General features: G+C 33.2%; 1 protein-coding gene across 2 annotated transcripts in view; it reads right to left on the bottom strand.

Moving 5' to 3' along the window:
• Positions 1-18,765, bottom strand: part of LOC118194085 (PDF receptor-like) — a 583,685-nt gene that overhangs the window by 40,473 nt on the left and 524,447 nt on the right. The gene's annotated exons all lie outside the window — the stretch shown is intronic.

Below are 18,765 nucleotides of genomic sequence, written 5' to 3'. Positions count from 1 at the left end.
TTATTTTTTAAAAGAAGTAGCTACAAATTTCCTTATAGCACAGGAAAAGCTAAAAAAGGTATCCAGCCCTGAAAGCATGCAATATCTTTATAATTATTTGGAACGTTAATTATGCTTGATAAATATGTTAAATTTTTAAAAATCAATCTCAATTTCAAAAATAAAAATATGTAGAAATTCTAATTTGTGAAATGAGGCACTACAAGCAGCTTTTTCTTGACAATTATACACGCTGCAATAGGCAACCACTGTTAAATTTCTGCAAGTCGTCCCTACTCCTCCGGATGTGATCAAGGTGACAGCCGGGAACGCATCAGACGAGGGAGAAATCTCCATTTTTGTCAGGATAAATATTTCTCATAAAAAATTCTGAAACGCATTCTGCCTTCGGAGATATATCTTGGAGAAAAACGATGCACCTAAGTATTCTTTCGCTTTATTAAGATTTAAGTGAGCATTAATCGTTTTGCTTATAGCTGACGCTGAGCATTTTAATGATTTTGCAACTGTCTTTCACTTGGCGGGTTTGTTTTAAGGTTAAAGATCTTACCTTTGCAACATTCAACACATTCCATTATTTTTTCCTTGGGTGTGTATTTGGAACAAATTTTCCTTGAAGCCAGAATCTGATTTTTTTTTTTATTTTCTTGTTGGCAATATTAGCTATCGTAAGTGTAGATATAAAAAACCATGGCTATCAAAGTGTTTTTTAATAACTAGACACGAATAATTCTCCTCGGAAAGATCAGAAAAATTATCTTTTATCCACTGCTTCTTTAAACGGGCCATTTTGTATAAAAACAAAACAGTAAAGTAGCATATGGTAACTTTCAAAAATAAAAGTTCCAGTTAAAAGAAGAATTCCCAAGCAAACTTTTTCTTTGATAGCAAAGCAAAATCGTCTGAAAAATGTGCAAACAGCCTGTGCACATTCTTAAATTAACAGACTCAGGTAACATTCTAAAGATACTTTAATCAATATCATCACAGTATAAATGTAGAAAGAATTAATCAGAGATGGAAGAGTAGAAAGACAAGAATTATTCCAATTACCTTCGCAAAATTAGGTTGTCATTGACCGGTTTCTTTTTGATCAGCCAAGTAATAACTTTGAAGTTTGATCTATTTAACTATTGATTATGAAAATAAAAGAAAAGCATGGAACTTTAATTACTTAAATCTTTTGTTCTTCTTGTACAACATTTCACATTTAATTAACATGATTAGATTGATGTTGGATTAGTTTCACAAATCCGGATCATACGAAACCATACAATGAGGAAATTTAATGAAAGCAAGTGCTAACGTCGTCTAATATTCCTTTCGTGGAATAAGCTGATTAAAGCTTAAAGCTATAATATTTAAAGCATAAGAAGCAAGTTAATTAACTAACTTTGATTGATTCAGATATAAAGTTTCTAGTTTTAATCACTCAAAATTACGTTTCATTCTTTGAAAAGGAAAACGTTTAAGAAATTAATTCATTTAAGCCATTTCGCATATAGCAGTAAAAGTAACTCTTATTTCATCAGCAAGACCTGTTATCATGCAAAAGTATGCCTTGGGAGGGGAAAAAAGAGAGATGCAGACAGTTTTGTATCTCTTGTCTTACTAGGACGACTGACGAAATTTTTTATTTCTCTAAAGTGCGACTTATATATAGATTTATACATAATATTGTTCTAATATACACCTTTTGACACAAAATCGAAATTTTTTTAAAAAGAAATACCTGTTTTATCCATATTTAAATTCTAGGACTCAAATTATGCCAAAGTGCCAATTTTTGTAAAAATCGAATGAGTAATTAAAAAAAAAATAGCTCTTATAACTTTAGCTCCTCAATGTTAATTAAATATGATATATATTTATTAATATCTATTTTTTTATTAAACTTACTTGATTCCTTCATTCAAAATTCGAAATTCAGGCTCAGTCCAAATAAAATTCATGACTATTTTCTGATTTGTTTTTAAAATTTGTATGTTTTAGTAATTTTTTTAAATTGTCGAAAAAAATTGTGAATTTTTGCCATAATCTTTAAGTAGATGTATTTCTAAGCATGTAGAGACACTAGGTATATGTTTGGAAACAGGAGAATTGAAAAACCAGCGTCGCCTTCGCCGGGAATCGAACCACGGACTTCTGGAATACCGGCCCAGCGTGCTACCGTTACACCACGAAGGCACGCTAGGGGAGAGGGAGAAATACCTTATAAGCATACCTGCGAAACATTAGAATTTTTTATTCAAAGTTTCCAAATATATTTATATATTAACTTTAAAACTTTTCGGCATCTTCTTCGTAATCGAAATTTCAGTAATCTTCTAACTTTGGGTGAAACTCGCGACTGCAGAATAATTGGAGTCTTCACTAGGCACTGACCGAATTTAAGCTCTGTTTGAAGCTCGGTTAGTTTCCGGGAGAAAGTCATGACATGCTGAAACAAGTTTCTTTAAACGAAGCCCCGCATTCATATATATAATTATGTAAAGTATAAAAAATACGGTGGATTTGCTCCGCGCGAACAGGCAACTTATATTTAACTTTCCGCATTTTAGAATCTTTCCCTACACTAGTACTTTCGGGAACATTCTGTTATATAATCGCTAGTATAAATACCAAATGCAAATGGTAGTCAACGATTTGTTACTCCCAGGCAGAATTTTAGGCAAAATCCGCCTAGGTAAGATAGCAGACTATTTCAATATTATTATCAAAATTTAAGAAACGTGTGACCGCAAACAATTCAATAACCTTACTTAATTATCAACCAGTTCCTTCTTTAAGTTATCCTAATACAGTGACCAAACCTGAACAGAAAAAATCTGATGTGTCCACCACATGACTTCCTTGTACGGAATATTAAATTATACGCATTTTTTCTTGCATTTCATTTGAACTTATTGGATTGAATTAAATCTACTTCGCCGACAGCGCATAAACCACAATAGAATATATGCATTCTTTAAAATTTACTCTATTTGTTTACCATAGCGACAGTCTGGCGCTAGGTTCACTCAACAGTATTATATTTCGTTCATATTATAATTCAGAATGCACAAAATTTATATCATTTAAAGAATTATCTAATGGTTGCCACATGTCCTATTCAAATACTATAATAAAGCTAGCACGATGTATAAAAGAAATTGAGCAACCAAAACAAAAAAGAAACAGTTTTTCACAGACGATTGAGTATTTCTCATTTAATTAATTCAGTTCGCACTTCGCGACAAGGCAAAAATACATAAAAACTCAAAATATCTGTATTAAAAATTATATAGTAAATCTTAAACACTTATTTTCTCGAAAAAATTCCAGACAGGATTAAGCATGATTTAATTCGCAAAAATAAATGAAGGCGTTTATCTTTGTTGTTGCGAAGCTAAGTTTCTCTAGATTGGCAACAAATTCACTATCCTGCTGTTTCAAATGTAAACAAGGAATGGCCGCCATAAAAAATATTGTTAGGCTTAGCGGCACTTAAACAACTTTAAAATTAGACTAGAAGAGAAAGTGGTTGATTTCCATTATTTGAAGTTCAGATTTTGAGCGTAATGTGCATTTGCCCCTCGCTCCCTATTTTAACTTCGCTAATATTTCTTTATGCTTGATCAGACAGCCTGGCTCAGTAAAAGTAGGCGGCCAGTGCAACTCTGATTAAAAATCTAGTTATAACGACGTGCAGTGCTGATAAGCACCACGTGTTTCTGTGATTCCTATTTTCTTCTTTCTATGTATTTCTTTCTCCTGATGAGGAGGGACCTTTAGCTGCCCTCGAAATCGATTGAGTGTTTCATTATACCTACGCTAAATATAAGGTTGTTTTTCACGGTTTTGATTAACTTTAAAATTGTTGAAAATTCTAAACATATTGCCTACAGATTTACTAAAGGCATAAAAACCTTAACCGGAAGATAAGAACAACATAATTCAATCATTTATAAAGCAAAAAATGTACAATTTACAAACATATAAGAGTAAAGAAACTCAGATCACTCAGCCGGGTAACAAAGTGGATATATATATAAATATATTTATATACGTTTGGTGCAGCCGATTGCAACCAAAATACGAGGTGCACATCTACATGTTCTAGCAGTCCTATATACAAAATTTCAACGTTCTGAGTCTACTCGTTTTTGAGGTATGCGAGATACGTACGTACGTACGTACTTACAGACGCCACGAAAAATTCTCTTCAGAATTCATTTTAAAGCAGTTTTATAATTTTTTTGGAGGAAAAGAGTATTTTATTCTGTCCTTACGTACAGATATCACGCAAAAACATCGTTAAATTGCCTTCGCTAGCGGTCAAAATGGATATTTTCTTTGAAATAGGCTGCCTGAAACTTTTCGCGATTATAATACTTCCTTTTTACTTCGTAGAAGGAAGTAAAAATGAGTGTATTTTAAAGTTAATGTCCAAACTGGACAACAAAATTTACAATCCATTATAGACCCCGGTTCACAGGGCGATTGGTTAACACTAAAGGAAAAATTTAATACATACTTCTCTTGTTACCTTTAATGACTTTGAGGCATTACAAAATTCCAAATTCAACCACATTGACAGATATTTTCGTGCAGAACTATGATATGGATTCAGTCTGAAACTTAATGACAAAATAATGGTTGAAGCCCTCAATCAAAGACTTCCTGAGAATCAGCGAACGTTATTTATTGTGCAAAATATCAGTATACCAAACGAATGGATAAAAAATGTACGAAAACTTTTTCCTCTCCTCTGTACTGGAGGAAGTACGAGTGCGCGCCATTTTTCGCCTGACTGCTTTTTTCTACTGCTGCTGCCACACCTTGCTGTTGCTCTTCTCATTTGTCTTCCCTTTGTGAGAACAGTTATGACGTAGAAAGTCTAAATTTAATTTTACTTTTTTTAAATTGTAAGGTTTATATCTTAAGTTGTTAGCAGTTATTTTTAGTTAAAGCCACTTTCCTAAATTCAGCTTACAATTTCCTACCAGAATGTGTTTCCAGAATCAAATTTTTTAAATGCAAATGAAGGTAGAGTAGTACTTAAAGTCGAAGTTCCACTGACTTCGTTAGAGATCCAGAGACTTTGACTGGATCTCTAGTATGCGTTCGTCTTTTGGCTACACTCTGTCTAAGCTATTGCTATGCTCTCGTCCGCATTTCAGGCCCTTGATAGCTTCGTCGTTTAGTTAGAGTTTAAGAGGTCAACTTCTGTAGAATTTTGATAGCTTCGGCTATATCTTTTTAGTTAAGTTTCAGATCTCAGTATTTTTGTGTTAAAGCCCAAGTGGAGTCTGTTCTGTACGTCCTGAGAAAGGGCCATCTGTAAACTTTATTTTGAGCAATAAAGGGTAATTAATGAAGTCTTTAGTTTCTGTTCCGCTAAAGCAATTATTCGCTTACCAGTTCTCCAGGTTCCACACATTTAGATGTAAATTCTAGATAGGAACCTTATAAAATCACTATTGAATATGTTATTTGGAGAATTTCATCCAAAGGAACAATTATTTGCGGTGAGAATTGAATAAAGATGCGGAATCTAAAAAGCTAAAGCCTATTTTATATATATACATATATAATTTTAATAAAAGAATACTATGGATGGACCAACATGATTTTTCTTTTATTACTTAAAAAATCAAAAGGTTTAGATATTTGTTCAACTATTACAATGCATATTCGAGCCTAATGAATGTAATTACCGGATTAAACAACTGAATGCTTTTTGTACTCTGGCGATGCAAGTGTGAGAAGCTTTAAAATCTTCTCATATATTATTTGAGTATACGTTTGACAATGAACAACGTCAAAGCAAGTAAGATGTCTTTGTTAACACTGGCCGAAAGAAGAAGGAGCTCTGTTGTGAGTTAGATGTGACGGCTTGCGATGAGAGTCTTCTATTAAATAAAAACAGACACAGAGCAGAGAAAAATCAGTTTTCTTTCCTTTAAATTGTTATTCTAGCAACAAAAGAGAAACATTAATTACATTTCTTGTGTACCAAGCAAAGCTGGTACAACAGCAGACGACAGCTTGCATTAAGCAACTTGATATTCCCTAAAGCTCCATTCCCTTGTGAATTATGGAGCTAGATTTATAAACTGACTTCGCGAAATTTCTCCTTCCAAAAACATTTTTCTAGGAAATATTCCCAAGCTGCTTTATATTGCAAAAAAGAAATGGGAAATTCTAAATGCAAAACTCTTTCAAATACATTTGTTTGACGTATAATGTGAGCAATACAGATAAAATTAATTCAGATCCAAAATTTTCTGAATTTTCTGAAATTTTCTGAAAACGCTTTCAAATACATTTGTTTCAAGTATAATGTGAGCAGTAAAGATGCAATTAATTCAGATCCAAAATTTTCTGAAAAAATTCAAAACGTTTCCTTTCATACTTTTAATCAGAAATAGAAAAGATCACAAAAAAGTCATTTAGAATTTTTTATCAATGTATTAGGTTAAATTAAAGTTAGTCACAAAATTAAAAAACCATTTTTGTTGCGAACTGCAAAGTAAGCAACTGAAAGTCCTTTCGGGCAAAAAATTTATATTTTGACTTCTCATATATATTATTTATATTAAACTAAAAATATTAATATATATGAGAAGTACAGTTTTAGTATTAATATTTGGACATTGGATAATTTTGTTATGAGACGTGCTACTAATTTAACATAAATTACTCTTTTCAATCAATACTGGTTGTTTCACGCACAGTTTATCATATGTTTACATAGTATCGTTCCATTTTGACTTTTTTGTAGGAAGTAAAGGAAGTATGTAATCACGAAAAACTTCGGGTGTCATATTTCACCAGAAATATCCATTTTTAGCGTTCCCGAATCCAGTATCGTATGATAACATGGCGTTGTAGCTAAGACATGCCGGGATGGATATGGCTGCTAAAATTCTTGAAGAGCTCAATGATACTGATGCGGCATTCTCTTGTAAACCTTTGTTCAAAGCTCTATCGGAAAACCTAATGGCATTCGCTTCTAGTTTTCGCGAAAGCGCTCTTTCATCCCTAAAATCAATCAGATCCAGTCATTTCTTGGCCATGATCAACTCAAGTGCACTTGCAATGGAAAATTTATTTTTCATTATTCTATTCGATGTCCAAATAAAATATATTTATATCCCCAACGTTTTGCTATAATCTTTCCATTTTCATATATATTGTCAAGAATTTCTGTATATACGCAAATAGTTTTAGTGAAATTATATACGTGAAACTGCAGCATATTTCGTATAATGTAACATGAAACGCTTCAAAGAGATGAAGCTGTGTCGGAAAAATGAGATTATAGGGCAAGTCTATTTACCACTGAGGTATATAGCTATCTCGCTAATTTGGCGAGAAATGGTCCAAAGTAGCCAAACTTGACGACCATTTGGCGCATTTAGGTCCTATCCCTATATAACAAATTGATACTGTAATTGATCAATATACGTTATCTGTAACTGCATCCATCTCTTAGATGTAATTTTGTATTGAGAGATCACGCGAGCTTCGGTCTTTGCATTGGGCTGTGTTTCATGATCCCAATAGTTTTATCTACTGATTTTTTATCTATTGATTATGATAGTTTTATCTACTGATTATGATAGTTTTATCTACTGATAAGTGTATCTACTGATTGTACTCTGTCATATTGATAATAGCTGTACCAGTACTTTTGTGGAATGTTCCAGAAATGCAAAGTGCTTCCTTTTTGGTAAAATAAATTTTATCAAGCGATCATCAGTTCTGTATGCATTCAATCCATTACGAACTCGTACGCACGCAACAATATTAACTATCTGCAACTTTTCTTCTAAGGAAACCGAAGGTTTTTAGGTTTATTACCAGTGCATTGGGTTCTGCGTTTTTAACACATTTGAAAATAAAATGCACAACGAACATGAACGGTGATAAACAAGTGATTAAACTAATAAAATGAACATTCTGTAAATGCCGAGAAGTACGGTTTGGAGAAAGAAAGCATTAAAAACGGAATGCCTGTTTCTTATTGGTGCGTTTCAGCTTTAAGGTTACGGTTTTTGCGCCTTTGCCTAGCAGCGAACTTACATAAAAAACTATACGATTTAGAAGTAATAAACGCATTTCGTTATTACTATTATAATTTTAATTAAAATAGTAATGAATTAGTATTATAAATAAAATTATAATAGTAGTTCAATTGTTATTATAAATTACTAACTGAGCATGTGAAATTACACTAACTGGATTCATTGAAATAAGTACACAATTTTCTCATTTTTATAAAAATTATCAGTCTTTTTGAGAGACATTAACGTAATTTCCAGACAGAAGGTCTTTTCATGAAATCTCCAAATATACCTTCTTTTCTAAGCGCCGTATCATCTGCATAACAGCCAATGAAGTAATTGTAGTTAAAGCCTGTTTTAGGGAAGTCAGTCACAAAGAATAGATATAAGATCGGACCTAAAATTGACCCTTGCGGGACGCCGGCGTGAATTCGTTTGACTTCAGAAATCTCATTTCCAATAGAAACATGAAAACTTCTGCCTTTCAGGAATGAGTAGATGAGACACGTTAAAGTTTTGGTGAAGCCAAGGGAACGGAGCTTGAAAATTAGACCCTCATGCCAGACGCGGTCAAAGGCTTTGGCCACGTCTCTGGTAGTTTCTCTAAGTATGGATGGATTCTATGATAAATGATGCGTTCAAAAATTTTCCCCAAAACGGGAAGCAAACTGATAGGTCTAAATCCTTCTGGGCGAGTGGTAACCTTGCCGGCTTTGGGTAAGACAATCATTTTGGCTCTTTTCCAGGCAAGCGGAAAGTATCTGATAGTTAAGCAAGCATTTAAAATACTGGCATAACCTTGCGATACAATTTTTCGGTAAGTTCTTGATCGCTAGGTTGGTTATTGCATCATAGGCCGGTGCCTTCCTGTTTTTTAGTTTCCTTGTGATTTCTTGGATTTCGTGTGGAGAGGTGAGTTCCAGATTGTCTTCTAAGTCCTCCTGCGAGGTAAACCAGTCATTAATGCAGTATCTTACATCATAAGCGAAGTCTGTGTCACAAGGACGCTCATTCGGTTTAAACTGATTTTCAAAATGTTCTGCAAAGGCATTTGCTTTTTCTTTATTAGTGAGAGCCACGCTATTATTGAAGTGAAGTGGTTTGTTCGCTACAGCCTTTCCTTTTAGATTTCTGACAAATGACCAGAACGCATTGTCTGGTTCATTAAAATTCATGATTTTTCATCCCAAAGGTCATTTCTGAGCTGATGAATTGATTGCTTGATGTCACGATTCAGTCTATTAATTTCCGTTTTAGTACTCGGGTTCCATGTTCGATTCCAGGCTTTCCTTAATCTATTTCTTTCTCTGATTTTATCTTTGATGTGGGGGGGAAGTCTTCCAGATGTCTGTTTAATGGGAATGTTCTTGGTGGCAGTATTGACTGCATTAAATGATACTGTTAGTAAACAGGTGCACAGCTAAGTCTATGTCCTGCTTGGTTCTTAAAGCTGTGTTCAGGAAGGTACTATTATTTAAGATCAGATTATACTGCTTCCAGTCTGTAATCTTTTTCTCCTGCGTCGTTTTGTCTTTTAGGATTCCAAGTGTGGCCATTACAGGTAAATGATCCGAGCTTAGATCATTAACAACTTCAAGATATACTGGAATTGAAGTGGAGGTAAGTAGTAGATCAAGAATGTCCCCTCTGTTCCGGTCGTGTGCAAGATAAGTGTATTCCTCAGGCGCAAAGAAATAAACAGGTTCGTTGTTTATAAATTCAAAGAGTTGTTCTCCATTTGCGTTTGTTTTACGACAGTTCCATTCCTCATGTTTCGCATTAAAATCACCTGCTAATATAACAGGAAGATTTGTGAATAAGATGTCCTTTAATAATTCAGCTTCTAAAGGGTATCTGGGTGGGTTATAGAAAGCTGTGAAATAAGTGTTTCCATAACCTTGAAGAAACACGGAGACAGTGACATACTCTTGTCCATTATTTTTGTACTGCTTAATCATGCATGATTGGAGAGAGTTCTTTACATATATCGCTCCCCCCATCACGGTGACTGAGTCTATCTGTGCGATAGCATCTGAAATTCATTATGTTAATACTAATACGAGGATTTGCCTGTGTCTCTGTTACCATAGCAATGTCAACATCACTGTTTTGAATAAAATCGGTGAGTTCCAATAATTTTCCATGAATGCTAGAAGCATTCCATATCATCACGTTTAAAGGCGCTTTTAAATTCCTATTTTTCCTCATTGTTAGAAGATTTGGAGGGAATGTTCTCTTGATTTATTTGCGATAACTGTTTGACCTGTTGAGTAAGTTGGAAGCCTGCGCTTTTGATGACGGTCACCAATTCCGCCAGATCAGCGAAGACTTTTTTAGCCTCGGTGAGTTGTTCTTGATAGATTCCAGCTGAGAGAGCCTTCGCATAAGATTTATTTTCTACAACTCTGTTGATGAAAACTTTCTCCTTGACTATTTTTGGTTTAGGGAACCTTTCGTAACCGCGAAAACTTGACTATGTTCTTTTCCCCAGTTTACGCAGCATAATGGTACATCTGGTTTTCCTTTATCAGGACAATCTCGAGAGAAATGATCCATAGCACATCGGACACATTTTGGAGGAAATTTGCAGCCTTCCTGAGTATGCGTAAAGCCTTGACATCGGAAGCACTGCAAGGGGCCCTGACGTCCTTTATACTCTTGGATTTTAGTTTTCATGTCACAAAGAAATTGCTCATGATAAATCTTCTTTGAGTCTTCCGACTTAGGCAACGTGATAATGAACAGAGGTAGTTTTGTGACAATACCCTCCCTGCAGCGGGTCATCTGTTTAACATCCTCTACTTTGTAGTGTAATTCTACAAGATCTCTTTTAATATCCTCAATTGGAGTTCTGTAAGTTAGTCCTCTCACTACAACTTTTAAGTTGCGCTCTTCTGGTAGTTTAAATGAGTGATGTTCAACTCCTAGATCATTTAAGATTTTTACCATACCCCTGTAATCATCGGGGGATTCTGCAATAACTTTAATTCCATCTGGAATTTGTCGACCGAAAAAATTTAATTTATTTCTGTGAAAAATTTTACTAATTTCTCCCCAGTTCAAATCAGTCTCCCTGAGAGTAATGGGTGGGATTTTAGTACGAGATGAATTTACACTCCCTGCTAAAAATGCCCCGTAGAAACCCATAAAAATTTTTTACGGGGAATTGGCCTACGGGTACCCGTACAGCTCTGCGGGTACCCATAGGCCAAATCCCCGTAAAAACCCATAGACAGAAACCCGTACAACTGTACGGGTACCCGTACGCCAAATCCCCGTAAAAACCCATAGAAAGAAACCCGAACCCGTAGACCAAATCCCCGTAAAAACCCATAAAAAGAAACCCGTACGGTTGTACGGGTACCCGTAGGCCAAATACCCGTAAACACCCATAGAAAGAAACCTGCATGGCTGTACGGGTACCTGTAGGCCAAATACCTATAAACAGAAACCTGTACAATTGTACGGATACGAGTAGGCCAAATCTCTGTAGAAACCTGTAGAACTGTAGGCACTATAAACAAAATCCCAGTAAAAAACCATAGCCAAAAATCAGAACTTTATATGCATATCAATTGGCCAAATTTCCACGGGTATTTATATACAGAATCCCTATAAAAAACAATACACAAAAATAGAACTGTAAATCAAATTTCCATAAAAACATAAACCAGCAGAAATACATAATTAGCACTGAAATGTACATAATTAGCACTGAAATTAGTACTGTAATATATAAATGGCTGAGAAAGCATGTAAAGTAATTTTAAATAAAATTCAAAAATAAAAATTTTTAAATATCTAGAAGCCTACGAGCCCCTGTCCTTAATGCACGTCAATATCTATAAACATATTACAAAATATTTGTATAAATTCTCTTTACAAAATTTAAACTACCTTTATATAATTTTGAAAATAAAATGAAGAGAAAGATAATAACCAAAGTCATGATTCACAACCATCGAATGATATATGTACATATATATATATGTAAGAAAAATAAGGAATAAGCAAAAGATTAAATTAGCAGCATAAAATTAATTTTCCTTCTCTATTCTAAAAACAGTAATCTCTCTGCACTGCATCACTTCGAGATTAATTCATGTCATATGACTCTTACATAATTTGATGTTGTAAAAGGAACTAAAGCTCAAACAGCCAATAGTAATTTTATAGCAGTATTAACTATCAAATACGAGTAAAAATGCATCGAGGACCAAAATTAACTCGGTCTGAATTAAGATTTCACCCTTAACATAACGTATTTGCTTTTTACGCTTTGGCCTAGCTGGATTGCAGTCTGCCTGCTCCTTGTTTCTTACTACACATTTATCAAAAATGTTAATTTTTGGAATAGACATAAATAATGTGCCAACTTGTTTGTGGTTGCAACATATTCGCTGAAAGAAAAGTTGAATTAAATCTACCTCGACTGCCAAATTTCTTATTCATTTTGGATTGGAGTTTCAACATCCCTAAGCCGTCAAAATTCTTGCTGTTCATTACAGATTCAACTGCTTGTATTCGACTACAGAATCTATTACATATATATATATATATATATATATATATATATATATATATACATATCATTTCATTTGATGGTTGTGAATCATTACTTTGATTGTATATATATTATTGATTTCATTATAAATATATACATATAGTATCTCACTGCATATATTTGTATTTCAGTTCTTTAATTGGGAAATTAAACAATTGTATTTAATCACATCAGCTTGTTTAACAATTTGATACCTAATGAGAAATGTATTGCCAAAGGATGGTACTTTCTAGCATCTGCTTAATTTTTAAGTTACCTACAATGCACTAAACCAAATTAAAAAACAAAATTAGAAGAAACCCAAATTTTCAGGAAAAGAAACATTATTAACAAGCAAGCAAAAAGAATACGGGACTTGCAAATTAGAAACTTAACATAGAGTTCAAATTTAGCATACTTGCTATCCCCTTAAGGCTCGCTTACCACTGATAGTAACACCCTACAGTTTATTATGACACGCATACACATAGATGTTTTGCGTGGAAGAAAGGATGAATCCTAGAATATAATGTAGTGAAGAAATAATAATGGCTAATCTTTAGAATATGGTAACAGGTAGTTTGGCGACATTTTGGTAAGGCGATAAAGGTTACTAGCTAGGACTTTAGCAGTGTACATGGATAAAATCAAGAGTGTGCGCAATGCCATTTTTGTGGAATTCTGAGATTTTTTTTAAGTGAAAATAGGTCGACGTGTACATGGATGATACCGTGTATGTGCAATTCTTAAAAACGCGGCAAGCAGTGGGCGATTCTGCACTTTGTCCCAATTTCACACCTAATCTTCGTCATGATTAAGCACTTTTGTTCCATAAAAGTTCTAGCATAAGCGTAATTCAGCTAGCAGATTCTTGGGAAAAAATGTTGAGTTAAAAAAAAAATGCCTTTATGAAAACAAATACAAATGGCGTCCAAACAAAAACTAGCCGGTTGCTGTAGAAGGGTTGGTCGCCAAATTTTCGCCAAAAAATCGCCAAGTTACCATAATCCAAAGATTAACCATAATAATATACAAACACTGTGTCGACTCCTTATTACAATACTTTGAATGTTACCTGTATCTCTCAAAAGATAAATGAAACATGAAGATAACATATAATAAATTTAATAATACCCCCAAAAAATTATATTGTAACAAAACGAATTTTAAAAAATTTACAAGTCTCAACAAATACCAATTCTCAACGCACAGTTCGGGAATTAAGGAAATATCTCATAGCGTATAATGTTTTATTCCGTATCTCACTTTTAGTGCTATATAATCTTCCACAGATTTTATATAAATAAAATTTATAATATAATGGGTATTTATACTATATGTAGTTCTTGATGTAAAAAAGATCAACTTTCGTGCTGTAAAAATTCCATTTATGTGAATAAGTATGAATATAATCATATACACATAATTATACTAAATAACTAATTTAATGAAACTAAATTCCTATAGAAAAATGGGGAAAGTGTAGAATCGCCCACTGCTTGGAGTGTTTTTTAGAATTGCACATACTCGGAATCCATGTACACATCGATGTATTTTCACTTAAAAAAAATCCCAGAATTGCACAAAAATGTCATTGCGCACTCCTTTGACTTTATCCAGGTACACATCGACCTATTTTCACTTAAAAAGTCAAAGGAAAATTGACAAAAATCCAATTCTTTTTACTTTAGTAAAAAGTACCAAATAATTAAGTAGGCGATTATGCACTTTACCCGAAAAAATATATAAAAATACCATTTACCTATATATATTAATAATTTATTATTACACAAGGTTTTTCATATATCATCTCAAAGGAACATAAATTTAATTAAAGTGATGCATTATTGGAATAAATTTAGCCAGTGTTTTAGGTGTAAGTTATTTAGATTTCTATTGTAGAAAGAATACTTTAGAAAATGTATAGAAATACTATTTTGAACCATAAAAATTCTAAAGAGTAAAATTTAAAGTACTGAAAAGGTAGCTAATGTTTTTGACAGTAGATTATATAATATAAAAATACCTCATGCTGAGCATTTTCTGAAATTACAATGCCAAATGAAATTTATATAGTGCAGTGTTTAGCAATAATAACTTTTTGTAAATGTAGCTATATTCGCTTAGTTGTAATGACAGTAATTTTAACTGCATTTGTATAAGGCTGTACAGAAGATTTATTTATATGGGTTTTCATCCACAGAGAGCAACCGGATTCTCTGTGGAAGTGCTTCCGAAAATAATGTTTAAATATTACTCTAACTATACTTGAAAGCAATGCTATAACAGTGCCCTTATAAGACTCATGATCCGAAAAGCTTTGGTTTTAATTGTCTCGTAAAAACTTTCAATTACCTCTGCAAAATTCATACCCACGTAAAAATTACTACACCGAAGTCAATTGATTATACAGCAAAACGTTTCTAAAACAATCAACTCCACAATTCAAGATAATGGCAGTTTCCTGTAGCCTGACAAAACTATGAGTGATTTTTTTAAGTCCTGTTATTTAATTATTGTCCTGACAAATGTGCCATTACCAGAGGTGGTCATTTAAGAAAATAACCACTATATGAGGTTTCAACTTAATGTAATTTTTTTTCAAATAAATAATTCACTTTTTATACTCCCAAAACTAGTACATTTAATATTACATAAATCTTATTCACAAATCTATTTCTATTTCAAAAGCAATTTATGAAAAACACATTTGAAATTTTCTTCATCAAACAAATAATAATGAAAATTAAAGTATGCATAAAACTGATTATATGTGTTTTAATAAAATAGCACAAAATATTTAATGTAAAAATGTGGTTCTAGTCTCATACTTGTAAAGAAAAATAGACCAGAAAGAAAAAACAATGTAAGCTACTATGATCATCTAAATTTTTACATAATTTTAGTAGTGGAAAAAAAGATTCCTTAAGCTTGTATGTCTTGTCTACCCCATTCAATAAGTAATAAACACATTAAATATTTCAATGTTTATTTCATTAATAAAACTTACCTTTTTTGCTAGAGAAATATAATTAGTACATTTTTTAAAACGTAAAAAAGTATTCTTTTTGCTCGGCCACATCACATTAGTCGAAAAATTGAAAATTGAATCATGCAAGATCATTTTTAAGTAAGGTATGCTCAAATTTATTAGTACATAATATTCAAATGATAAAGCATCTACATGAACAAGCTTTAAAAAAGTATTTCTAAACTGTAATCAAAAAAATAAATTTTCCAAAATACAATTTCAGTAGAATGCAAAAACTATATTTCTGCATCTGATCACTGAACCAAATTATAAAGTCTGAAATTATCACTTTTCAGTCTTTAAGCACATTGTTTTTCAGGATAAAAGTAAAGATGGAAAATCAATTTCACGCTCAGAAACTCCATTTCACAACTAGTCAGTTATCAGCAACGTTCTCTAAAACATTAGACACGATTACACGTGCATGGCTTTAGTGGTATATTCATAGTCAGTGCTGGTATTTTATTATTTATTATTAATTTCTAAACAGTAAAACATAGTAAAATTTGTAATACAGTAAAGCATAGTAAATAATATATTGCATTACTACAACCACGAAGAAAATAACACCACCATCGCACAACAATAACTAGGGCGGCGCCATATTGCTTGTTTGGGAAACTTCTGAGAGTGGGGGAGGGAGGGGGAATTTTTTTCTTCACGTCAGCGTTAACAGAGAGAAAAGTTTTGCGATTGTGAATGAACTTGTTTGCGTTAAAGAGATGTTCGTTGATACCGGTGTTTATTTGTAATATCAGAAATGTAAGTGCTTATGTGTGTGTATTCAGAGAACCAACTCGTAGCAAAAACCACCTCCCTAAGACGACCGCCTCTGAAAGAGACCAGTATTTCTGAAAACATAAGTATACTTTGGCATTGAATATTCCCTCTGTAAGGCGACCATTCACAAAGAAAATTCTGCTAGTGTGGCTGGTCGCCTTAGAGAGATTCATTCCGTAGATGCAATCTCCCTAAGACGACCGCCTCTAAAAGATAACCGTATCTCTGAGAACGTGAGTATATATTGGTATTGAGCATCACCTCTCTAAGGCGACCAATTTCACAGATGATTTTTTTATTTGCGGCTGGTCGCCTTAGAGAGACCTCGTTGTGTGTGGGGTATATGATTACTGTTATTGTTTCCGAAAAACAATTTTTAAATCAAATAAATAAGCATATTTAGTAAAAACCCTCTCTAAAACGACCACCTGCGTTTCCAGGTTACTCTGATGGTCTTAAAGAGATCATATTTTCATTCTGTTAATTTTATTGTTTACAAGAAGTCTATTAACGTCAGATAAAAAAATAGCATAAACCCATATAAACCAACAGAAGATTTATTATTATATTGATACCAGTAAGAAAACCAGTAAAAGTCAATATAAACCTATACAAACGAGTACAAAGTTCTGCCATTGATGTTGGTTGTATGGGTGTCAAGTGATACTAGTAAGAAAAACCCTCAGAGATCAATAGAAACCAGTAAAAGTCAGTAGAGACCATCAAAAATTCTATAGGTACCAGTAGAAAGTTTTACTGGTTTCTATGGGTCATTTTGAAACCAGTAAGAAAAACCCACAGAGACCAACAGAAACCAGTAAAAGTCAATAAAAACCCATAAAATCTTATGGGTACCCATAAAAAGTTTTACTGGTTTCTATGGGGCATTTTTAGCAGGGCTATTATTTGAGGTTTTAGCAATATTTGTAGTGTCATTTTGAACACTATTTGCATCATTTGTGTCCATATCTTGATTATCTATATGAGTTTTATCAATTTGCTCTGTGATTTTAGTAACTGAGCTATCTGTGCTTGATTGTGCATTTTTATCTGAAGCAGTGGTGACATTGGACGGGATAACTTGACTATCACTTATCTTTTGCTTTTTATACTGCACTCTGTGATTTCTAGTCCTTACAGTTTGAGCTCCTCTACGCCTGTTTTGTGTTTCGTCTTCTGAACTAGTTCCTTGATCAAGCGTTTTTTCATTCTCTGAGTTTAGGTGTGAGAAATCATTAATCTTGATTGGGCTTCTGCCCCTATCATTATCCTCTAAAGTTGGACTCGTATTTCTAATATCCACTAAGATATTAGTGTTTTCGTTAGTGTTTCCTTTTTCATGATTAATTTGTTCATTAAACACTTTCAACATATCAACAAGACTATGCAAGAATGTGTAAAGTTTGCCTTCTTTGTCAGTGAATTCTCCATTTTGCTCTTTGACATGGTCGAGCTCACTAATCTGCGCTTTCACTGCACCTAGCACTGCATCCATCTTCGCATCGAAAATCAAAATCCTGCGCCCTGAATATAGGAGTCCAACACCCCGGAATTAGGCCCACTCGATAGTGTCCTAACTAGCGGATGTGTTGGCGAAAATTCCCGCAAGGCCCCTGACAATCACCTGAAGTAAATTGAGATAAAAATGCGTATAATTTAATATTCCGTACAAGGAAGTCATGTGGTGCACACATTTTAATGTAGGATTTGTAAACCTTGGTTTATTATTTTATTTATTGCTGCTACCAGATGCATTTACAGATTTGCAGTCGACTTCTTTTGCGTTGGCGGATTTTCTCTTTTATCATTGATTTAACTTTAGAAACTTTTTTAGTACGCACCGTTTTTGGTTATTCGCTTGGAGTTTCTTTACCACTGAAAAATAACGCTTGACTGTATTCTCCTTTCTCATTAACAATTCTAAAATGCAATTTTAATACCATGCATTTTAGAAAGTTTTTGATTTACAGAATAGGATTATTTCTGTTCAGAATACTCAAAAACATATCTTCCAACTTACAGGACACTTTGAAAGAATAATAAATTTAAAAACGGCAGACGGTATTCCTCATTTAAAATAATAAGCCGTTGCCAAAAAGTTTTATACTAAAATATTTGCTTTTTTAAAACTTCTTTATTGAAATCTTTCGAAAAATGTGGAAACATACTCTGTAAACTCATGAAATTACATCAGCTAGGATTATTAAAATAATTACATATTTTTCTCATTTTAAAAATAACTGTTGTAAGCGGCAAGCCATGCAAACGGCTACTCGAAAAATATATTTAACTAGTGCAAAGAATATATCTACTTCTGATTTGAATGATGATTTCTATCAATGTTAATGTACAAAAATATT

This window comes from Stegodyphus dumicola, chromosome 3 (assembly GCF_044657685.1).
Source record: "Stegodyphus dumicola isolate Sdum_Otavi_A_Nest chromosome 3, ASM4465768v1".
NCBI lineage: Eukaryota > Metazoa > Arthropoda > Arachnida > Araneae > Eresidae > Stegodyphus > Stegodyphus dumicola.
The sequence above is the reverse complement of the archived record's forward strand: the minus strand, read 5'-3'. Positions and strand labels throughout refer to the sequence as shown.